Below are 23510 nucleotides of genomic sequence, written 5' to 3' on the forward strand. Positions count from 1 at the left end.
CATATCCAATCGTATCACAAGTCTCACGTGACTTTCCCACATTCATTCTCAATTACCCCCCACCAAACTCACCACATGCTTTAGGGGGTCTGTTAAAACTCAATGGGCTCAGGGGAGCTGGGAGAGACACAGACTCCTGCTGTAACTTTACCTGCTTGTGTCACTGCTTTTTTATGTAATACACATTTTTTTCTCATCTAATATTTTGAGGAGAAACTGTCTCCTATACACCAAAAATGTAAATATTTTGACAGTAATTCCCTGCAAGCTCTTTTGGCGCAATTTGCAGAGTCTCTGATTGTTGGAATTTTCTGTACAGAATCATGGGTAATGCAGTTTTTCACCACAAATTCAGCATTTTAAAAAACAAGTTAGAATTAAAGCTGCAAGCAGCGTTGACCGGGCCCTCGCCGTCTGGCAGTCGCCATCCCAATAGCATCAGGAAAACGGTGCCCAGTTGGCACATGCATTCACAATAACCCTTTGGACTAACCCTAACTGTCTCTCCTCCTGTCTGACTCTTTCTCTTACCACCCATCCCACCTCCTTACACTCAGCCACTTACCACACAAACACACACATAGAGTGCAGAGCAGAGTGAGATCAGATTTGTTTTTTAATTTTCTTTCATTCGTGGAGTTTTATATAATTATTAAATGAACTGTGTTTAATCAGAATGAATAGTTATTTGTATGAAAAAAGTTTCAAAGAGTTAGGATGCTGCACTTTAAATATATAATAAATCATTGAAAATTGAAAATGGGAAATGAAATTCTAGGCACGCTATCTGCCTCAAAAACACAGGAAACAAATATTTGAATGTATTTTTTATTTTTATTTATTTGCCATGGCAACAGCATTTGATGCATCAGGGGCGCCTTTACAGACTCGGCCGTGTTTTTACATTATTCTGATGAAGTTTGAATAAAATCGAGTACAAATATATTGTCCGTTGTTCGTTCGTGTTTGTTAGTTCATTAAACAATGTTAACAAAAGAGACCCTATTTTAAATAGTTACCATGTTTTATGATCTACACCCATTTTTCATATTATTTTAATGATCTATAAGCATCTGTGAAATAATTATAAACAAATATATTAAAAATAAATACATATTTACTTAGTTGATGTATTTGTTTCTCATTCTAATTAAGTGAACTGAGCAGTATAGTGTCATACTTATAATATTTTTTATTCTATCAGTGAGATTGTATATATGTATATAAATCATATAATTTTTCCTTAAAAGATTAAAAAAAGATTTTAATGCTCTTTAAGCACCTATACAAAATAATTATGTAAAAGTACACTGACAGTACAGTCTATATCAACTGATTCTATGGATTATTTTCATTCTTATACACTGAGAATGAGCTAAATAGCATTAGAGGTCAAACGATTCCTTATCTTATGAGGACCTCTAGTGTTCATCCCTGGTATTAGAGCTTTAATCTGACAAATTTATGTGACACTTTTAATGTTTTTGGGGCCTCTGAGCATGATAACATTTTGAAACTACACGTATTTCCTAAGAATTTCTTGTTCTTTATATGTAAAAAGTTTTGATGAGTTAGAATAATGCAATTTAAAGATATATGAAAATAACTCTTCATCTTTTTTATTGTTACTTTCATAAATCACCACATCAACACCGTTCAAGATGTCCCAAAGCCGTTCACAATTTAACATCTTCAGTATCTTGGCATCATGTTGACAAAGTTTGGTGTGAACTGTCTGATTCTGCTATGAGTGATATGAAGTTATTCACAGCTATATTTAAAAACACAGGAAACAAATGTTAAAGTTTGACATGTTGCCATGGCAACAGCATTTGATGTATCAAGGACCCCTTCACAGATTCTCATCGGCCGTGTTTTGATATTATTCTGATGAAGTTTGAAGCAAATTGAGTAAAATTAAGAGGTTGATTTAAAAGCGTTTTGCAAGCAACACACTTCCTGCTGCCAGTTGGTGGCGCTATAACTTTGACTCATAATAGTCACATCTCTGTGATCGGTATCATACGACGAACAAACTGCTTAAGTTTGGTCAAAATCAGATAAAGTGTGTCAAAATTATTAGACATTTCCTGTTTCTCATTTCTCGCCATAATTTGTCGCCCTGCCACGGCCAAACCGTTCGAGATAGCAAAAATCCCCTGGCAATTTTGCATTCCCAATATCTTGAGATCATGTTGACCGAGTTTGGTGGCCATCGGTGGAAAGGTCTAGGAGGAGTATTTCAAATTCCACAGCTTGATTTTTCCAAAAATCCATATTTAAATAAAAATAGCTGACTTCCTGTTGGTCGTAGCTAATGGGTGTAAATTAGAAAGTTGTCCGGCTTGATGAGTCCAATATATGTACCGAGTTTGGTGACTGTAGGACAAAGTAACCCCCCAACTTTTGTCAAAAGGTGGCGCTATGGAGCGCCTGCTCCACGCCCATTTATGGGCTTTTATCAGTGTTTAACTGTCATTAATACAGATGTGTGTGTTGAGTTTCATGAAATTCTAAGCATTTTAAGTGGCTCAAAAACACAAAAAACTAAAGTTAAAGTTTGACACGTTGCCATGGCAACATGATAAAAGTTATGGATAACGCCCTTCACAGATTCTTATCGGTCGTGTTTTGACATTATTGTGATGAAGTTTGAAGCAAATTGAGTAAAATTAAGAGGCTGAGTTTAAAGCGTTTCAAAAACGTCACGCTTTCTGCTGCCAGTTGGTGGCGCTATAACTTTGACTCATAATAGTCACATCTCTGTGATCGGCATCAGACGGTGAACAAACTGCTGAAGTTTGGTCAAAATCAGACAAAGTATGTCAAAGTTATTAGGCACTTCCTGTTTCTCATTTCTCGCCATAAATTTGTCGCCCCGTCACGGTCAAACCGTTCGAGATATCAAAAATTCCCTGGCAATTTTGCGTCCCCAATGTCTTGAGATCATGCTGACTGAGTTTGGTGGCCATCGGTGGAAAGGCCTAGTAGGAGTATTTCAAATTCCATTGCATGCACTTTTTAGACATCCCTGAATAGCCGACTTCCTGTTTGGCGAAGCATGGACTATGAGTGTGAAATTTGTTCGGCCCGATGAGGTCTATATGTGTATGAATTTTGATGACTGTAGGTCAAACGTTGTGCGCTCCAGAGCCCTTCAAAAGTCGCAATTTTTAACGCTGTGCCATGCCCCCCCCAGGTGACCCCCCCATGTCAAAGTCTGTCCGGCCCTGATGGCCGCAGGTTCCAATGTGTGTGCAAAGTTTCAAGAGTTTTCGTGTATGTTAAGGCCCCCGAAATCCCCCAAAACATTGAAAAAAAAAAAAAAATAATAATAATAATAATAATTAAAGCTGCAAGCAGCGATGAACGGGCCCTCGCACACGGGCTCACCGCCGACCGGTGGCTTTTGGAACACAGCTAATGGTGGGCAGTATGCTTTTAATCCAGTAAAAATAGGAAAAATATGTCAAAGTCACTTAAATGTGCCAAATTTCCTGCTGCCAGCTGGTGGCGCTATGCCTGTAACTGATTATTGGCATGTAGATGTGTTCAGGCTGGCACTTTCATCAAACATATGAAGTTTGGTGCAGATTGACCTTGGTATTTTTGAGTTAGTGAAAGATATGATATATCCTGCTGCCAACAGGTGGCGCTATGATAATATCTGAATATTGGTCTTTAGGTGTCTTCAGGCCAGGACTCTCACCAAACCTGTGAAGTTTGAGGCAGATCGGACATTTTATGGCTGAGTTATAACAACTTCTATGTCCATGGCGAAACATCAAACTTTGTCATGCAGCCACAGACACGCCCTTTAACGAAAACTCAAGATCTTCGCAATTTAACATCTTTAAGGCCTCTAGATCAGACTGACCAAATATAATGTTGATATCATTAAATCTCTAAGAGGAGTTTGATACAAGTCATTTCCTGTTGCCAACAGGTGGCGCTGTGATTATAATAGAATATTGGCCTTCAGATTGGTTCAGGTCAGGACTCTTATCGAACATGTGAAGTTTGAGGCAAATCGGACATTTTATGGCTGAGTTATAACAAGTGTATTATCCATGGCGAGACCTCGAAATTTGCCAGGCCGCCACGGACACGCCCTTCAACGAAAACTCAAGATCTTCGCAATTTAACATCGCTAAAGCCTTTTTATTAGACTGACCGAGTTTGGTGTTGATCTGATAAAATCTCTTGGAGGAGTTTGTTGCAGAGTACAGCATGACACTTCCTGTTGCCAGCAGGTGGCGCTATGAGTAAAACTGAATATGGGCATGTAGATGTCATCAGGTCAGGAGTGTTATCACACATGTGAAGTTTGGGACGGATCGGACATTGTATGCCTGAGTTATAGCAACTTCCTTTTTCATGGCGAAACATCGAAATTTGCGAGGCCGCCACGGATACGCCCTCCGATGAAAACTCTAGATCTTCGCAATTTAACGTCACAAAGGGCTTTAGATTGGACTCACCAAATTCGGCATTGATCCGAATCAATCTCTAGGAGGAGTTCGTTCAAGTACGAAGCCTGAAAATGGCAAAAATGACACAAATTTTGCTGAGAAAATTAATATTAACCGACTTCCTGTTGGGTTCCGTATTTTGCTCCAAGAGGCTTTTTTGTAGGTTTTGGTGTGTTACATGTGTGTACCGATTTCCGTGTACGTACGTGAATCACAGCTGAAAGCGCACACCGCTGAACGTCTAAAGGTGGCGCTGTCGAGCCATTTTGCCACACCCACTTCTGAAACCCAAATCAGACGTAAATTTTCGCCAGGTTTGATGTGTGTGCAAAGTTTTGTGAGTTTTCGGGAATGTTTAGGTCCTCTAAAATGCGATTCACTTTGGAGAAGAAGAAGAATAATAATAATAATAATAATAATAAACGGAGCAGATTCAATAGGGTCCTCACACCATCGGTGCTCGGGCCCTAATAAAGCTGCAAGCAGCGTTGACCGGGCCCTCGCCGTCTGGCAGTCGCCATCCCGATAACATCAGGAAAACGGTGCCCAGTTGGCACATGCATTCACAGTAACCCTTTGGACTAACCCTAACTGTCTCTCCTCCTGTCTGACTCTTTCTCTTGCCACCCATCCCCCCTCCTTACACTCAGCCACTTACCACACAAACACACACATAGAGTGCAGAACAGAGTGAGATCAGATATGTTTTTTAATTTTCTTTCATTCGTGGAGTTTTGTATAATTATGAAATGAACTGTGCTTAATCAGAATGAATAGTTATTTGTATGAAAATTTTTTCAAAGCGTTAGGATGCTGCACTTTAAATATATAATAAATCATTGAAAATTGAAAATGGAAAATGAAATTCTAGGCACGCTATCTGCCTCAAAAACACAGGAAACAAATATTTGAATGTATTTTGTATTTTTATTTATTTGCCATGGCAACAGCATTTGATGCATCAGGGACGCCTTTACAGACTCTCATCGGCCGTGTTTTTACATCATTCTGATGAAGTTTGAAGAAAATCGAGTACAAATATATTGTTCGTTGTTCGTTCTTGTGTTAGTTCATTAACCATTGTTAACAAAAGAGACCCTATTTTAAATAGTTACCATGTTTTATGATCTACAACCATTTTTAAATATTATTTTAATGATCTATAAGCATCTGTGAAATAATTATAAACAAATATATTAAAAATAAATACATATTAACTTAGTTGATGTATTTGTTTCTCATTCTAATTAGGTGAACTGAGCAGTATAGTGTCATACTTATAAGATTTTTTATTCTATCAGGGAGATTGTATATATGTATATAAATATAATTTTTCCTTAAAAGATTAAAAAAAGATTTTAATGCTCTTTAAGCACCTATACAAAATAATTATGTAAAAGTACACTGACAGTACAGTATATATCAACTGATTCTATGGATTATTTTCATTCTTATACACTGAGAATGAGCTAAATAGCATTAGAGGTCAAACGATTCCTTATCTTATGAGGACCTCTAGTGTTCATCCCTGGTATTAGAGCTTTAATCAGACGAATTTATTTGACACTTTTAATGTTTTTGGGGCCTCTGAGCATGATAACATTTTGAAACTACACGTATTTCCTAAGAATTTCTTGTTCTTTATATGTAAAAAGTTTTGATGAGTTAGAATAATGCAATTTAAAGATATATGGAAATAACTCTCCATCTTTTTTACTGTTACTTTCATAAATCACCACATCAACACCGTTCAAGATATCCCAAAGCCGTTCACATTTTAACATCTTCAGTATCTTGGCATCATGTTGACAAAGTTTGGTGTGCACTGTCTGATTCTGCTATGAGTGATAAGAATTTATTCACAGCTATATTTTTCCAAAAATCCACATTCAAATCAAAATAGCTGACTTCCTGTTGGTCGAAGCTAATGGGTGTAAATTTTTTGCAAAAAAAAAATCTGGTGATCAAAAATTATTAGGCTGTAGTTAAGAACTGTTAGTTTTATGGACAGTTAGAATGTTTTGTATATGCAGACAAGGGCTTTATGATGGGCCTGATTTGAATTTAGAAAAAAAAAAAAATTCTTAAACATGTTTGAAGTTCTTAATAGATTTCACTGTTGCACATTTAGTCTTTTTATTTTTTTACAGTAATGTGCATTTTGCAGTTTGTTTACATGGTGTACATTGGATGCACATATTTATGACTTCTTGTTACAGTATTCATTTAAAATAAAAGTTGTTTAAAATAAACAACTGTGTGCACCCTATTATTAATGTAGATGTGTATTTCAGTAATAAACTTAAGTAGGGCAGTTTTAAGTTACCAGCATTTATATCAAAATATGGATCCCATGTCTGCAAAACTAACATTTTAAATGAAATATTGATAGCTAATCGATATCGAATCGAATTGAATCAAATCGAAACCATAAAAATAACAATCGAATCGAATTGCCAAATTGGTCACAATACCCAGCCCTAATTCACATCCTAATGAATAAACAACCAAGAGTTTAAATATTCCCTTCTATCTCCTCCTTTCTGACTCTCTCTTTCCACCCATCCCCCCTCCCCACTCTCACCCTAACACTCAAAAAACACACACCCACTTACCACGCACACACATAAGTGCAGAGCAGAGAGGGATCAGATTTGTTTTTTAATTTTCATTAATTCATAGATCTTTGTATAATTATGAAATGAACGGTGTCTGATCAGAATGACTAGTAGTCTGTATGAAAAAAGTTTCAAAGACTTTGGATGCTGCACTTTAAAGATATAATAAAATTACGGCTATCTTTTTTTACTCCGATTTCAATCAATCACCACATCAACACCGTTCAAGATATCCTAAATCTGCTCGCAATTTAGAATCTTCAGAATGTTGGCATCATGTCAAAAAAGTTTGGTGTGAATTGGTTGGTTTTCCCGAGAGAAGTATATAAAATTCCACAGCCTGATTTTTCCAAATATCCACATTCAAATCAAAATAGCCGACTTCCTGTCAATCGTAGCTAATGGGTGTAAATTAGAAATGTTTCTGGCTTGATGAGATCAATATATGTACCGAGTTTGGTGACTGTAGGACAAACTAAACCCCCAACTTTTGTCAAAAGGTGGCGCTATGGAGCGCCTGCTCCACGCCCATTTATGGGCTTTTATCAGTGTCTAAATATCATTAATACAGATGTGTGTGTTGAGTTTCATGAAATTCCAAGTATTTTAAGTGGCTCGAAAACACAAAAAACTAAAGTTAAAGTTTGACACGTTGCCATGGCAACATGATAAAAGTTATCGATAATGCCCTTCACAGATTCTCATCGGCCGTGTTTCGGCATTATTGGGATGAAGTTTCAAGCAAATTGAGTAAAATTAAGAGGTTGATTTAAAAGCATTTAGAAAACGTTGCGCTTTCTGCTGCCAGTTGGTGGCGCTATAACTTTGACTCATAATAATCACATCTCTGTGATCGGCATCAGACGACGAACAACCTGCTGAAGTTTGGTCAAAATCAGACAAAGTATGTCAAAGTTATTAGGCACTTCCTGTTTCTCATTTCTCGCCATAACTTTGTCGGCCCGCCACGGCCAAACCGTTCGAGATATCAAAAATCCCCTGGCAATTTTGCGTCCCCAATGTCTTGAGGTCATGCTGACCGAGTTTGGTGGCCATCGGTGGATAGGCCTAGGAGGAGTATATCAAATTCCATTGCATGCGCTTTTTAGACATCCCTGAATAGCTGACTTCCTGTTTGGTGAAGCATGGACTGTGAGCACGAAAGTTGTTCGGCTCGATGAGGTCTATATGTGTATGAATTTTGGTGACTGTAGGTCAACCGGTGTGTGCTCCAGGGCCACTTAAATGTCGCAATGTTTAACGCTGTGCCACGCCCCCCCCAGGTGACCCCCCCATGTCAAAGTTTGTCCGGCCCTGATGGCCGCAGGTTCCAATGTGTGTGCAAAGTTTCAAGAGTTTTCGTGTATGTTAAGGGCCCCAAAATCCCCCAAAACATTGAAAAAAAAATAATAATAATAATAATAATAATCCTTAGAAAAACAATAGGGCCTTCGCCCTTTTGGGCTCGGGCCCTAATAATACGAACGGATGGCTTTAACATAAAAATATATGTTACCCTGGACCACAAAATCAGTCTTAAGTAGCGGAGATATAGTTGTGGCAATAGCCAAAAATACAGTGTATGGGTCAAAATTATAAATGTTTCTTTTATGCCAAAAATCATTAGGATATTAAGTATAGATTATGTTCAATGAAGATATTTTGTAAATTTCCTACTGTAAATATATCAAAACATAATTCTTGATGAGTAATATACATTGCTAAGGACTTTAAAGGCGATTTTAAAGGCACCCTCAGATTCCAGATTTTGAAATACTTGCATCTCTGCCAAAAAATTGTCCTAACAAACCATACATCAATGGAAGGTTTATTTATTCAGATAATTTATAAATCTCAATTTTAAAAAAGTAACCCTGGTGACAGGTTTTGTGGTCCAGGGTCATATATACCATCAATTAGGAACCAGGAAATTCAAAGTAGGTCTAAATTATTAAAAATCACTTTTTGGAGTTTTTACTTCTGGAACCCAACTGTTGCACTCTATATGTAAGAAAAGAAGTCAGAAATGCTAATTATGGGATATGAAGCAAGTAATCAGCTGCAAAAAATAAAAATAAATACCAGCACTCTTATCAGACAGACATTTCATTCTTTAAAGCTTTGGGTAACATCAATCAAACCACTAAAACCTGCTCTGCTTTTGGCAGAAAAGTGAAACCATTCGTCACTCAACAGCACAAAAAAACTGACACATCAAAACCAGAAAGTTCAGATCACATTTGTTAAGCAATTATTTATCCAAGATTATTCATCTTTTACACTTCCAACCAAAACTGGACTTGTCAATAATGTAGTATAAAAGAAATAACAGTAAAAGTACTCTCACCCCCAAGCACTTCAAGGAAAACTTTCTCTTCCAAATCTGGCAGGTAGAAATGAACAGTGCAGGGAGGCTAGTAATATAACCTATTTATGTTACGTGTACATAATTTCTTATGACGTTAGCTGAGAACCCAGATCAGCGCTGATGTGTCTCACTGAGTAGGTCTCATCTGCCTTTCGTAATGAGGTGTAAACAGACATTAGAGTCGAGCCCTCAGAGCTGAAACAGCAGCTGTATTAGCCTGTAATGATAGTGCTGTCTTGCACGCTGGCACTGCAAAACCTGGGGAAAACAGTCATTACTGTAACACAAGTGTTGGCCTGTTGAGAAGCTATCCTTTAGAGGTAAACTCTCCTGAACTGACTCAAAACTGACTGAAGTGTGTGAAGCACCTGTGTGAGATGAGATGGAACCAAATATTCAAGACAGGTGGGGGCTAAATGTAAAAGTTTAGGAATTGGTTAACAAAAAACTGGAAAGGGCTTTCTTGATCTAGCAAGATCTAATCTGATTGGCTGGTTGAAAAAGCTAATTATTGGATTTGCCAAGTTAAATCTTTTGAAAGATACTCAAACTGGTTTGTTTGTAGCACTTAGGGTGTGTTTACACAACAACAATGTACTAAAAAGATAAAAACATTTCCTTTGGGTTTTTGAAATGTTTCGTGTACAGACGACAACATTGTCAAAATGATCTCCAATCACATAAATTTGTATTATACCTGGCAGGCCAGTAGTTGGCGATATTACTTAAAAGACACTACACGTGCGCCAGTGATGCGCGGGTCAATGTATAAACAACCCGAACCCGACCGACGTTTTTAATAACCCGCCCGCAACTCGGACCGCAAAATAAAAAAATTAAATATTGTACCCGACCCGCATGTTTAATATTTGCGACTGACAGCAGCGATTATATGCGGCTATATGCAGTGGAGATGCGTTCACTGTCAAACATAATTCGGCATTAAGTAATTTTGTCAAAAGAAATGTTCTTGATTACAAGAAAAATACAGATTGTTCTTGTTGTGATTTAGTTTGTCTTGCCTTTATAGATTTAAATAGATTCATTTTCGAAGTAGGCTTCACTAAATTATGTCAGTGATTCTCCGATGTTAATATGACCAAGAGTTATTTTATTTCGATCTACAGTGTAATAAATGTTAAGAAAAAGATTAGCCTATAGCCCTAAATATTAGAGACTATAAGCTTATTCATTTTTTCTTAACTTTTATTCTTCTAAAAATTATCAAGAATATTAAATCAACTTAATAGGCTAGGTTAACGACTTTTCTTATTCAAACATAACGAATGCACTTCAAAATGAAGTTTTCATAGGCCTATATAAATTAATAAATAAAATAATATTATTTTATATATATATATATATATATATATATATATATATATATATATATATATATATTAATTGTATAGCTATATCAAATGAATAAGGAAATTATAGTGCCTTGAATTTATTAAGTAGGGCCTAATGCTTAATTTCGTTCGTTTGTTTCGCTCTCTGGAAATGTAAAGAAAAAATACCGTTTTTATTCGGAATTCGTTTTTAATCCCTCGTTTTAAACAAGCATATAGCCTACATGAGATCATTTATATTGCTTGAATAAACGTTTAAAAATATTCCTTTATACAGATTTAAATAGTTTCATTTTCGAAGTAGGCTACTCTAAATTATGTCAGTGATTCTCCGATGTTAAATATGATCATTAATTATTTTATTTCGATCTACAGTGCAATAAAAGTTAAGAAAAAGATTAGCCTATAGCCCTAAATATTAGAGACTAAAGCTAATTCCTTTTTTCTTAACTTTTATTTTTCTAAAAATTATCAAGAATATTAAATCAACTTAATAGGCCAGGTTAACGACTTTCTTATACAAACATAACGAATGCACTTCAAAACGAAGTTTTCATATAAAATCAGGAATCACGAATATGACAAAATAATAATAATAATAATTTTATATATATATAATTAATTGTATAGCTATAATGCTTAATTTCGTTCATTTCGCTCTGTGGAAATGTAAAGAAAAAATCCTGTTTTTACCTGGAATTCGTTTTTAATCCCTGGTTTTAAACAAGCATATACATGAGATAATTTATTGCTTGAATAAACGTTAAAAAATAGTGCTAAATTTTATATAATTAAGGAAATTAAACAGACCTAGGCATTTGAAAAGACTAATAGTGAAATGTGTCTAATAATTCCAAAAAGAAAGAGAAACATTGGACATTGAATATTCGAGACATTTATTAGGAATACCATTTCTTAACAATAAGATGCTGCATGTGTTTATCCAGTCTAATAGAAGTGTGCGTCTCTCGCTCCCCCAACTTTCCCAACAAAAATCCCACTCCCTCTAAGAAAATACATAAAGCTGACATTACTGAGCTATATGCGTTTAGAAGTAGATTATTAAAATGGTACAATGGCATTGCTCAGTTCAACCGGTTTGGAAATCGGGGATTTTGTCCCGCGTCAGCATTTATTCAACAGTTAATAACGCTCAACATTCAAAAGGTAAATATTATTCAGCCAATAAAGTGTAGGTCTATGTATTTCATAGAAAAGTGTGTCTAGTACTACATAAATTACAAAGGTTTAATTGGCATCTTTATTTCAAACGACCCGACCGAACGCAACCCGAATATCATTAAAAATATTTTTGGATGACTCGTAACCGCGGGTAACCGCGGGCACCCGCTCATTTCGGATCAACCCGCGCATCACTGACGTGCGCACACACACCTATAGACTGAAAACATATTATGTATGCACTTGGGGCCAAATTAGCATTAGAACGCAGTTTCATAAAAGCGCAGATGGGAGGGAAAAATTCTGCAGGTGATTTACTGACAATGCACACATTAAAGAATACAGACGCAGCCAGATCATTTCCATAATGACCAGTGCAATCTACCGAAAGCAGTGCAAGTTACTACCTGCGTATAGACATGCTTTTTTGTGTGTTAAATAATGGTGCAAATGCCAGTGATTTAACAAGTGCAAACCTTAGTAAATCGCATTGTGTTATTCATTTTAATACTCTCCTCCCATAAATGTTGCATCTGAAACTTCTTCAAATGCATTTTCAATAAGGTCAGGCACAAAAAATAACTGTGTCCATGCCTTTTCATTGCTACTTCTTCACTGCGCATCTTTAGTAAATCCTGACAGTACTATTTTAATGCCAAAATACAGTTCACGCTGGCGCAAGCTGTTAGTAAAATTGATGTCTCTAGCGGTAGCCTGTTACATTGCAGTACATACGATTTCACTTACCACATAAACAGAGTAAGGAGAGATGACTGCAGGGAAGATGGCGATTGATTTGCAGATACTGAGCGCCACGGCCAAGCATCTAAATTCGTCAAATGTTTGGTAAGTACTGCCGCTGTAGTATAATGTTATACAGAGCACGTGCGATCGTGTAAAAATGATTGTGCATTCAAAACGGTTTCAATGCCCCCGCATATTAATAGCAACTCGAGCTCCTTGATTAAATATATATTTTCCTCCATGTGTTTCCTTCCTGCTGTTTGAGCTACAGAAATGAGCCACTCTGTGAAACAGCTAATCAGAGCAGAGCTCATCATTATTATTCATGACCCTTCCAAATAAGGTAAAAACAGACCATTTCATTCTAGGGACAAATCCTAGGGTTGTAAATGGACTTGTAAAACTGGAGAATTGTTGCCCTTACCTAAGCCATATACCTAGATATCAGAGAACATTTTAAAATATTGTATCAATGCATTCTATGGCACCTTAAAAATATGTTTTAAAGTTTGCGTTTCAGGACCCCAAAGTGCTGTTACCATGAAAATGAACGGCAAAATGCATAAAAGGTCCTGTCAACAACCCCCCAGAGCAAAAATCTTGTTATCCCATTGCATTGCACTTCACATTTGCCCGTGCCACAGTATTCACATTTGTACGTCTCACATTGTGGACCGAAGTACAACTCCGAACACTGGCACTGCTTAGTGCCATTCATCATCTCCATACAAGTACCTCCATTCTTACAGAAGTCCTCACACTGACCTGCACAGATTGATTGAAGACAACAAAAGTTGTGTAGAATATTCCAGCCTTTATCGCAACAAGTGCCACCTACTAGTCAATATGAAATTTTTTATTTTTGCTTTTAACTTCTTAATAGTTCATCCAACAATCATGAGACTTGTCTCTTTAGATTCAATCTAATTTCAACTCATCAGATAACATCTGACAAACAGTATGACTTAAAAATCTAGGGCTGTCCCTTAATAGTCGACTAACTGTTAGTTAACGAGAAGAGACTTGGTCGACCAAAATTTTATTAGTCACTGAGTCGCAGAAAAATAAAATCCACAGGAAGTGGCAAAGTCACGCAGTCCGTGATGGATAGATAGTTAATGGGTGGTCTATGTGGTAATATAGTACATTGGGCAGGACATCCAAATGTTCACCTATCATTCATCAACCTCAAATATGGCTTTTTATCTGAAAGATGAATGTAGTAGCAACTTTACATGGCTGCTCAATCTAATGTTAACCTAGAAAAATGTGCACTATTCAAGTGTCTGTGTGGAGTGTGGAAGTTGAGCAGTAGCGCGCTCACTGCATGACAGATGGAGGCGCCGGTGCAGTCACTTGCTTTTAAAATACCCCATCATTTTTGATTATACAGATAGAAGTAATACATCTTTCGAATCTGTAAAGACTCTATATATATTTGTGTGCACTTACAATAACAACGAAACATTGTGATTTTGTAAAATAATTAAAAAACAGGATGCGCTTTCTGCCATCTCGGCAGACTCGACTGTGAACTTGAGCGCGAAACTTCAAAACTCCGTGTATACTTGCCTTACAAACATAAAAAATATATCTATAGAGAGTGAAATGTCTACTTTTGAATGAACCAATTCAAATAGAAAACAAATATTCTCAGATTATGTCATTCGTGGAACTAGTGGAATATGTCTGGACCAGAGGTGTATATTTTATTTGTGAACTTATGTTCAGCTGTTACTTTTAATATTAAACTTTTAACTATTTTTGAATTTTTTTGGATCATCAGTCATCCAAGCTCGGTAAATATTGGTTACAGACGTGGAGATTTACTTTTACATTTCACCAAGCTGATTTCTCACTAAAAACTCCCACAGATAATGTTTTCAGGCCTTTTCAAGTCTTATTTTGACATATCTAAATGTGTTAGTTGTTTACTTACTTTTTTAATTACTCTTCCCATTATCGCCATTACATTGTTTATTCAGACTGATTTGTAAACGCAGAAAGGTAACACAAAAGGTGGGATTTATCACATGAACATAACCAGTCATATCCAATTATATCGCAATGGAGGCATTGCCTCCTCTCACGTGACTTTCCCCCATTCATTCTCAATTACTCCCCACCAAACCCACCCCACGCTTTAGGGGGTCTGTTAAAACTCAATGGGCTCAGGGGAGGCGAGAGAAAACTGGATTCCCACTGTAACTTTACCTGGTAGTGTCACTGTTGGACAATCTTTCTTTTAATCTACACTTTTTAATGTTATATTTTATAATATTGGCATTGCTTTATTTTGTACTACAATTTTTTTTTTCTCAACACCGGCAGTCTGGACATGGATAATGCCTTCCACCGCATCTTGAGAAATGACCCACAATCTTTCTCATCCTGTTCCTTTCCTTCTACAAATCAATCATCAGATTTTTTAAGCGATATAAAACATAATATAGCTCAGTAGAGCCCAGACGATGATCTATCAGGTTTCGTTCATGTGATATCCACACAGATATCCTGCAATGTCCGTCCGTCCACAGTCATAAGAGCAGCAATCGTTTAAAATCCTTCTCCCTTTCATCGCTGATCTTTAGCCTCTCCTTTCTGACCTCTCATTTCTCTCACTCAGTCATGTCTTTCACAAAGCCTGAGGCATGATGGGTAATTGCACATTAATGGTATTTATTAATTGCCTCTTCCTTCATGACACCCGCGCTGAGTGATATCATCGCGAGTGCATCAAGGTGCATCTTGACAACAGACTCGGCTTTCTGCAGATGGAGGGATGACTTCATATCAATAAAAGAGTGTAAGGAGAGAGGGAGGGCCACACCTGCTGCTGAAGGAGTAAATCAAAGTGAATGAGGTCAGAGGCAAGAGGGAGCCCCTGGGTAGAAGTGGAGCAGGACCGTGTGTGTCTGTGTGTGTCATGCCAGAAAGAGCCTGTCTGCTGTCTGCCAGACTTGCTGCCAACTAAACTCACTCTAAAGCATATCAGTGACAGCTCTACCTGTCTAATACTCTCTCTGTCAATCTCTCTCTGTGTTGTTCCTTTTCTTCTCTATTTCCTTTCATCTCTGTCCTGTTCCTTGCCTGTAACGATTATACTTTATAAACCGTGAGACTGTTCTCTTTTTATCCAACATGAACCAACTGAGAAAGTTTAAGTGCTTGGTTTCATGAAAATCTTTAATATTAGGGGTGTACTTACATGTTATTTAATATTATAGAATTATAGTATCATTGAATGTGTACAAGTAAATGATAAAAAAATACAATTAATTATATCTCTCTCTATATATAATTACTTTTATTCAGCAAAAATGTATTCAATTGATCAAAAGTGTCAGTGAAGACTTTTACATTGCTATAAATGCATATTTTTAACAAATGCTGTTCTTTTAAACTTTGTATTCAACAAAAAACTTAGGGAAAAAGTGGTTTCTATAAAAACAACAACAACAACAACAACAACTATATATTTATATATATATTTATGCATTCCATAAATATAGAAAGTATACAATATAAAAAATGATTTGCAATAAAATTTAACAATATTACTGTATTTTTCAAAAACATGTTAAATTGCTAAAAATGCAAATTTTAAATAAATGCTGCTCTTTTAAACTTTCTATTTTACAAAAAATTAACAAGTGGTTTCCACAAAATAAATTATACATTACCAGATTTTTAATGTTCTTTTAAAGAAGTCTCTGCTGCTCACCAAGCCTGCATTTATTTGATCCAAAGTGCAGCAAAAAACAGTAAAAATAAAATCTAAAAATATTTGTACTATTGTTTTCTATCTAAATATATTTTAAAATGTAGTTTATTCCTGTGATTTCAAGCTGAATTTTTATAATTGTTATCATTACGCCAGTCACATGATTCTTCAGAAAGCATTCCAATATTCCGATTTGCTGCTCAAAAACATTTTTTATAATTATTATGTTAAAAAATATAAGTAGACTTTATATTATATGAGTAGGCCTTTTTTCAGATTTCTTTGATCAATAGAAAGTTTAGAAGAACAGCATTTATCTGAAACAGAAATGTTTTGTTACATAATAAATGTCTTTATCATCACTTCTGATCAATTTAAAGCATCCTTGCTAAATAAAAGAATTAATTTCTATAATTTAACTATATATATAGTTATATATATGCATTTAAATGGTATAGTGTATAATGTTACAAAAGCTTTTTATTTCAGATAAATGCTGATCTTTGGATCTTTCTATTTATCAAAGAATCCTAAAAAAAAAATGTACTCAACTGTTTTAAATATTGATGATAATCCAAATAAATGTAGGCTTAGTAAGCAGAAGAGACTTCTTTACAAAAACATTAAAAATCCTGGTAAAGTGTGTGTGTATATATACATAAGCTGTTGTTTTAAATTGTAATAATATTTCACACACATTCTTTGTAATATATTTATTTTTTATAAATTGTAATGTGTTACACTGACAGCGCCATTAAGCATAATGTAACAATATTTAGTAGCAAAATGTGATTTTATCCTTTTATACTATCCGCACTAGTCATGTCTGTGCTATTTTACAGTCGTTTCCCACCACAGAGGAGGCTGAAATCAGAGGTATAAAGTATCCTTCACTAGAGTCCCATAGATTCAACGTCTCAGCCACTAACTCTTGAGTCCTTCAGCCCTCTGGGTCTGTACTGTGCTTTATGTTCACTCTCCCTCATTGCATAAATCTGAGCTGTAATTTTCCTGGCACTGGTTCCTGCACTCTGAGGACTCCAAGGTACGAGACGCCCATCTATTTCTCCCAGTTCCCCCTGAATACTAATGCCAGACTCAATAAGGGTCTTGCCCTCGTCTCTCCACGTCCAGGCCCTGCTGTGCCTCGCAGCGCATGCCCGATTCCTGCAGCACACCGCCCATTAGCTCATTTTTAACAACCCCCACCCCCACTCCCCTCTCGCCCCCTAAAGCAAGACCCTGCCAGCCGCTGCGAGCTGGAGACCACTTAACTGATTTCTTATGGGAGGGTTGTTTCTGAGCCGGGAGAGGCGATCCGTTTGCCGTCAGACTGCGCTGTTTGGCACAACTGTGGGTCTGTGTCAGCTTTGCCAGGCTAATCATTTGGAACCAATTTAATTTGGCTTTACATTGCATTTTGTCACAGTGCAGGAATTTTATATATGATGCAGTTAATGGGAAGAATGACAGCGGGACGGCGAAAAACTACAAGCAGACACATGGCAAAAAAAATAAGGGCATTCATTCTTCTAAACAAAGAATTTAGGCTTCGGGATGTTGTTTAAAGGGTTAAAAATATACAAAACTGTATTTGAAATGCATTTAACTTCTAAAATGTGGCACTTCAGAGTGAAGCAGAATACTGAGCGGGGGAAAATTTACTAGATTTTATCTAGTGAGAAACGTGGGCTATGATATTACTGGATGAAAATAAAAAGTTGTTTTGATGAAAAATAATGAAAATTCATGTCAAACTTTTAGAACAAAGTTGAATTCATTATTAGTAATTTATGCGTTATCATCAGATATCATGGACTAACCTGGAATAATACTTTGGATTTCAAGTTAATTATAAATTACTGTCTTATGAATGAATATGAAGCAACAAAGAATAATAGTATATTTCTGAATAATCATTACCAGTCAACAGTTTTTGAACAATAAGATTTTTAATGGTTTTTAAGAAGTCTTTTCTGCTCAAAAAGCCTGCATTTATTTAATGCGAAACAGTAAAATTTTAAAATATTTGTATTATTAAAATAACTGCTTTCTATTTGAATATATTTTAAAATGTAATTTATTCCTGTGTTTAAAGCTGAATTTTCAGCATCATTACTCCAGTCTTCAGTGTCACATGATCCTTTAGAAATCATTCTAATATGCTGATTTGCTAGTCAAGAAACATTTACTAATATTATTATTATTATTATTATTATTATCAATATTTAAAACAGTTGAGTACATTTTTTTCAGGATTCTTTAATGAATAGAAAGATCTAAAGATCAGCATTTATCTGAAATAAAAAGCTTTTGTAACATAATACACTACACCATTCAAAAGTTTGTAGTCAGTATTTATTTATTTATTTATTGGGAAAGAAATTATAGAAATATCTTATTATTATTTAGCAAGGATGCTTTAAATTGATAAAAAGTGATGATAAAGACATTTATAATGTTGTAAGAGATTTCTATTTCAGATAAATGCTGTCCTTCTGAATTTCTATTTATCAAAGAAACCTGAAAAAAATTCTACTCAGCTGTTTTCGACATTTTTTTAAGCAGCAAATCAAAATATTAGAATGATTTCTGAAGGATCACGTGACAGGAGTAATGATGCTAAAAATTCAGCTTAAAATCACAGGAATAAATCACATTTTAAAATATATTCAAATAAAAAACTGTCATTTTAAGTATTAAAATATTTTACATTTTTACTGTTTTTTCTGTACTTTGGATCAAATAAATGCAGACTTGGTGAGCAAAAGATACTTCTTTAAAAAATGTAAAATATTACTGTTCAAAAACTTTTGACTGGTAGTGTACATTAACAATTGTTGCTCAGTCCTTGTTTATGACACCTAATACATTAACTAATGTTAAAAATCACTCCTTATTGTAAAAAAAGAGTTAAGTTTATTAAGAAAAGAAATGTACCTTTTAATGTCAAAGACTGTAAATATGTAGTTTAATGGAGTTTATACTATTTCAGTATTTTCATGTTCTACTTTAAAAATCAATGTTAAATTTAAAGTGTTACTTGCCATTTCTGTGTAATTCCTTCAATGTAAAATTTTCTTCCAGTGGCTCAAACAGTAAGCAATGCCAATGTCAAAAGCTGAATTCTCAGGGAAGCAAAAACTGAAGTTGCTTTTGATAAAAATGTTATGCTAAATGTATAAATGTAAATGAAAATTTCTAGCCATTTCTATATCGAAATTGTTTTAAAGTAAATCCTACACCCATTTTTAGCAGCTCTACAGTTTTTAATGACACAAGCTCTTTAAATACTAAATTCACACAAGCAGCTCAGCACCAGAGCTCTCCTCTGATGCATGAGCTGAGCAAGGAAATCGCTACCTTAAAGCCACCCCTGAATGGCAGCTTGGTTAATAGCTACACAACCCAATCAGGATCACCTAACAAAAGCAGACACAATCAGCTCCGCCGACGAGCTAATCAACGCGAGTGCAACTGCCGACACAGACATCCATCACTTCACCGTGTAAATACAGCACAGCATGAAATGAAAGAGGCTCCTGCGTTCCCAATCAACCTGTATTACTTACACAGTGCATTCAACAAACACCATTTGAAACATTTCAGGGTCAAACAGTTGTAAAAACAAAGCTGATTGCACTCATGGTGCAGATCTGCGAGTACTGAGGGTCTTTAACTTCAAAGGGGAAAAGACAGGTAGGTTAATGTCTTTAGCACTGAAATGTATTAGCGTGTGTTGCGTTTAGACAAATAAAAGTGTCAGCTACAGCTCTCAGAATAAAGCCTTAGTCGTTTGATAAGGAACTTAGTTTTAGCAAATCTTGTTTTGATGTATTTAGTTATATGAGTGAAGATGAAAAAAGGGAAGTTTTTCATATCTGCCTGTAAACATATAGTCGAGGAAACATGAAATTAGTCAAAGTAAACATAAATAGCAGCTGTGGTGACAATTGACCGCAATGATGAACTACACACGTGTGAAAAAGAAGTGTGCTTAAATGTACTAAATGTGCACTTACTTGTGTAGTCTTACTTGTATGTATTTTAAAAACTGTACTTGCATATATAATGCAATGTAATATCAACGCAACTGTTAAATATATTTAAAGCTAGAGATTATGGTTTATAAAGTTTTAAATATAGATGTTTTTCTTACACAAAATCAGTTTGCTTCAGAGTACTTTTTATGATGGAAGGAGGCACTTTTTGGACAAAACACCCGTTCACTGCTATTATAAAATTTTGAAGAACCAGGACATTTTTTAATATAACTCAGACTGTATTTATCTGAAAGAAAAAGCCATAATTATCTAGGATGGCTTGAGTGTGAGTAAATCATGAGGTAATTTTCATACGTGGGTGACTGAACTGTTCCTTTAAGTTGGTGAAAATAATTGCATTTAACATACATTTAAACTATAATACACTTTCATGTGTATTATAATAAAAACAACCAATGACAGACCTCCAGAAAGTGTGTTCATATGTGACCCTGGACTACAAAACCAGAACGGGTAGAACTGGTATATTTGTAGCAATAGCCAAAAATACATTGTATGGGTCAAAATTGAACATTTTTCTTATATGCCAAAAATCATTAGGATATTAAGTAAAGATTATGTTCCATCAAGATATTTTGTACATTTCCTACTGTAAATATATCAAAACTTAATTTTTGATTAGTAATGTGCATTGCTCAGAACTTCATTTGGACAACTTTAAAGGCAAATATCTCAATATTTTTTATTTTTTTGCACCCTCAGATTCCAGATTTTCAAATAGCTGTATCTCAGACAAATACTGTCCTATCCTTATTCAGCTTTCAGATGATGTATAAGTCTAAATTTCGACAAAATTACCCTTATGACTGGTTTTGTGGTCCAGGGTCACATATTTCACTAAAGTGTCATTTCATGCCAACTGACATTTACAAACAAACTGATTCAAATGCAACATACCTTAAAGATTTCATAGCTTTTAAGGGCTAAAGTGGAACCTAATACTGTTTCCTTAACTTCAGAACAATTCCATATAAGTTGTGACACTTTATCGGAACACAAATTAAAGGATTAGTTTGCCCAAAAATGAAAATTAGCCCATTATTTACTCACCTTCCATGTATACTTCTTTCAGATGAATCCAGTCAGACTTATATTAAAAATTATTCTGGCATTTCCAAACTTTAAAAAATGCATAAATGGGTGTTTCTCTTTATCAGTACAAAACAAGCCTAATAAAGTGCATCCATCCATAATAAAAAGTGCCTCACATGGCTCAGGGGGGTGAATAAAGGCTTCCTGTAGTGAATCTATGCATTTTTGTAAGAAAAAATATCTATATTTAAAACATAATAATTACTTTAATCACTCTAGCTTGCCCCAACTGGTCGTACCACATCTTTTTGGAAACATTAAATTGAAACTTATCTTGAAAAGGTTTTTTAAACCCAAAACAAAATACATACAAAGAGTACATTTCTAAGAATTTGGCAGATGCGTTTTAAACTTTATTTTTATTAAGATTATAAGATATTTTTTTAATAGACACTCTTTCATGTAAATTCCGCATTAAATATACACATTATACAAAAAAAAAACATTGTTTCAGTATTTTTTACATGAAAATACTTAAAGTAGTAGCATTTAATTTCATGTTACTTGCCATTTCAGCAAAATCCAAATAATCCAAATACAGCAAAATCTAAAAGTTTGGCAAGCCAGCCAGGAGAAGCTATGCAGAAGCTATAGAGAACTTAGGGTGAAGCTAGGACCCTTACACGAGTTAAGATGCTTGAAGACCAACAAGCTAACATCGCTGTTAAAGACCTGCTACACTGCTACCATCAATAAACTGTACTCCACACAAGAACTCTGGTCAAGCTTACTTATTTTATGTATTAGAGAAATCTAATACATTGGCAAGCCACCCAAACTACTGCTTAGCCAAATACAGCAAAATCTAAAAGTTTGGCGAGCCAGCCAGGAGAAGCAATGCAGAAGCTATAGAGAACTTAGGGTGAAGCTAGGACCCTTACATGAGTTAAGATGCTTGAAGACCGACAAGCTAACATCGCTGTTGAAGACCTGCTACACTGCTACCATGAATAAACTCTTCACCCCACAAGAACTTTGGTCAAGCTTACTTGTTTTATGTATTAGAGAAATCGAATACATTTGTGAGCCACCCAAACTACTGCTTAGCCAAATACAGCAAAATCTAAAAGTTTGGCGAGCAACCCAAACTACTGCTTAGCCAAATACAACAAAATCTAAAAGTTTGGCGAGCCAGCCAGGAGAAGCAATGCAGAAGCTATAGAGAACTTAGGGTGAAGCTACGACCCTTTCACGGGTTAAGATGCTTGAAAGCCGACAAGATAACATCGCTGTTGAAGACCTGCTACACTGCTACCATTAATAAACTCTACTCCCCACAAGAACTCTGGTCAAGCTTACTTATTTTATGTATTAGAGAAATCTAATACATTGGGGAGCCACCCAAACTACTGCTTAGCCAAATACAGCAAAATCTAACAGCAGACAGTCTAATAATACTCTGAGTTAGAATAATACTGTCTAATAATACTGAGAGTTAGTTGACACGTAGGTCAGCAGAGGTACATGTTCAAAAGGGACCATCAAAATAAAGTGTTAGCTTAATTTGTCTTCTGAAGACGAACAAAGGTCTTAGGGGTTTGGAACGTCATGAGGGTGAATAATTATTGACAGAATTTTCATTTTTGGGTAAACTATTCTTTTAAATGCAGCTTGTTAGTGATCATCTTAAAACATATGACCGGTTTACCCAGCTAAACTCTATTGTCATGTGGACCAACTGCCAGCCTCTGAACCGTTACCCGAAAGCCGGGGAGCTCATACAGCTATAACGACACATGCCGTTAGAACACAAATCTACACTGGATGTTCTCCATCCCCCATCCACTCCATGAAAAACACAATTGTGCATTGTAAATGCACTGGTTGAACAAGATAATCCTTTTGTTGCATTCACAAGGAAAGACTGCAAGCACAATGCTACAAATAGTTCTGC

General features: G+C 35.6%; 1 protein-coding gene across 1 annotated transcript in view; it reads left to right on the forward strand.

The window, feature by feature from the left end:
* Positions 1–23510, forward strand: part of LOC141343260 (cyclic AMP-responsive element-binding protein 5-like) — a 140068-nt gene that overhangs the window by 88992 nt on the left and 27566 nt on the right. The gene's annotated exons all lie outside the window — the stretch shown is intronic.

The sequence above is a fragment of the Garra rufa genome, chromosome 9 (assembly GCF_049309525.1).
Source record: "Garra rufa chromosome 9, GarRuf1.0, whole genome shotgun sequence".
NCBI lineage: Eukaryota > Metazoa > Chordata > Actinopteri > Cypriniformes > Cyprinidae > Garra > Garra rufa.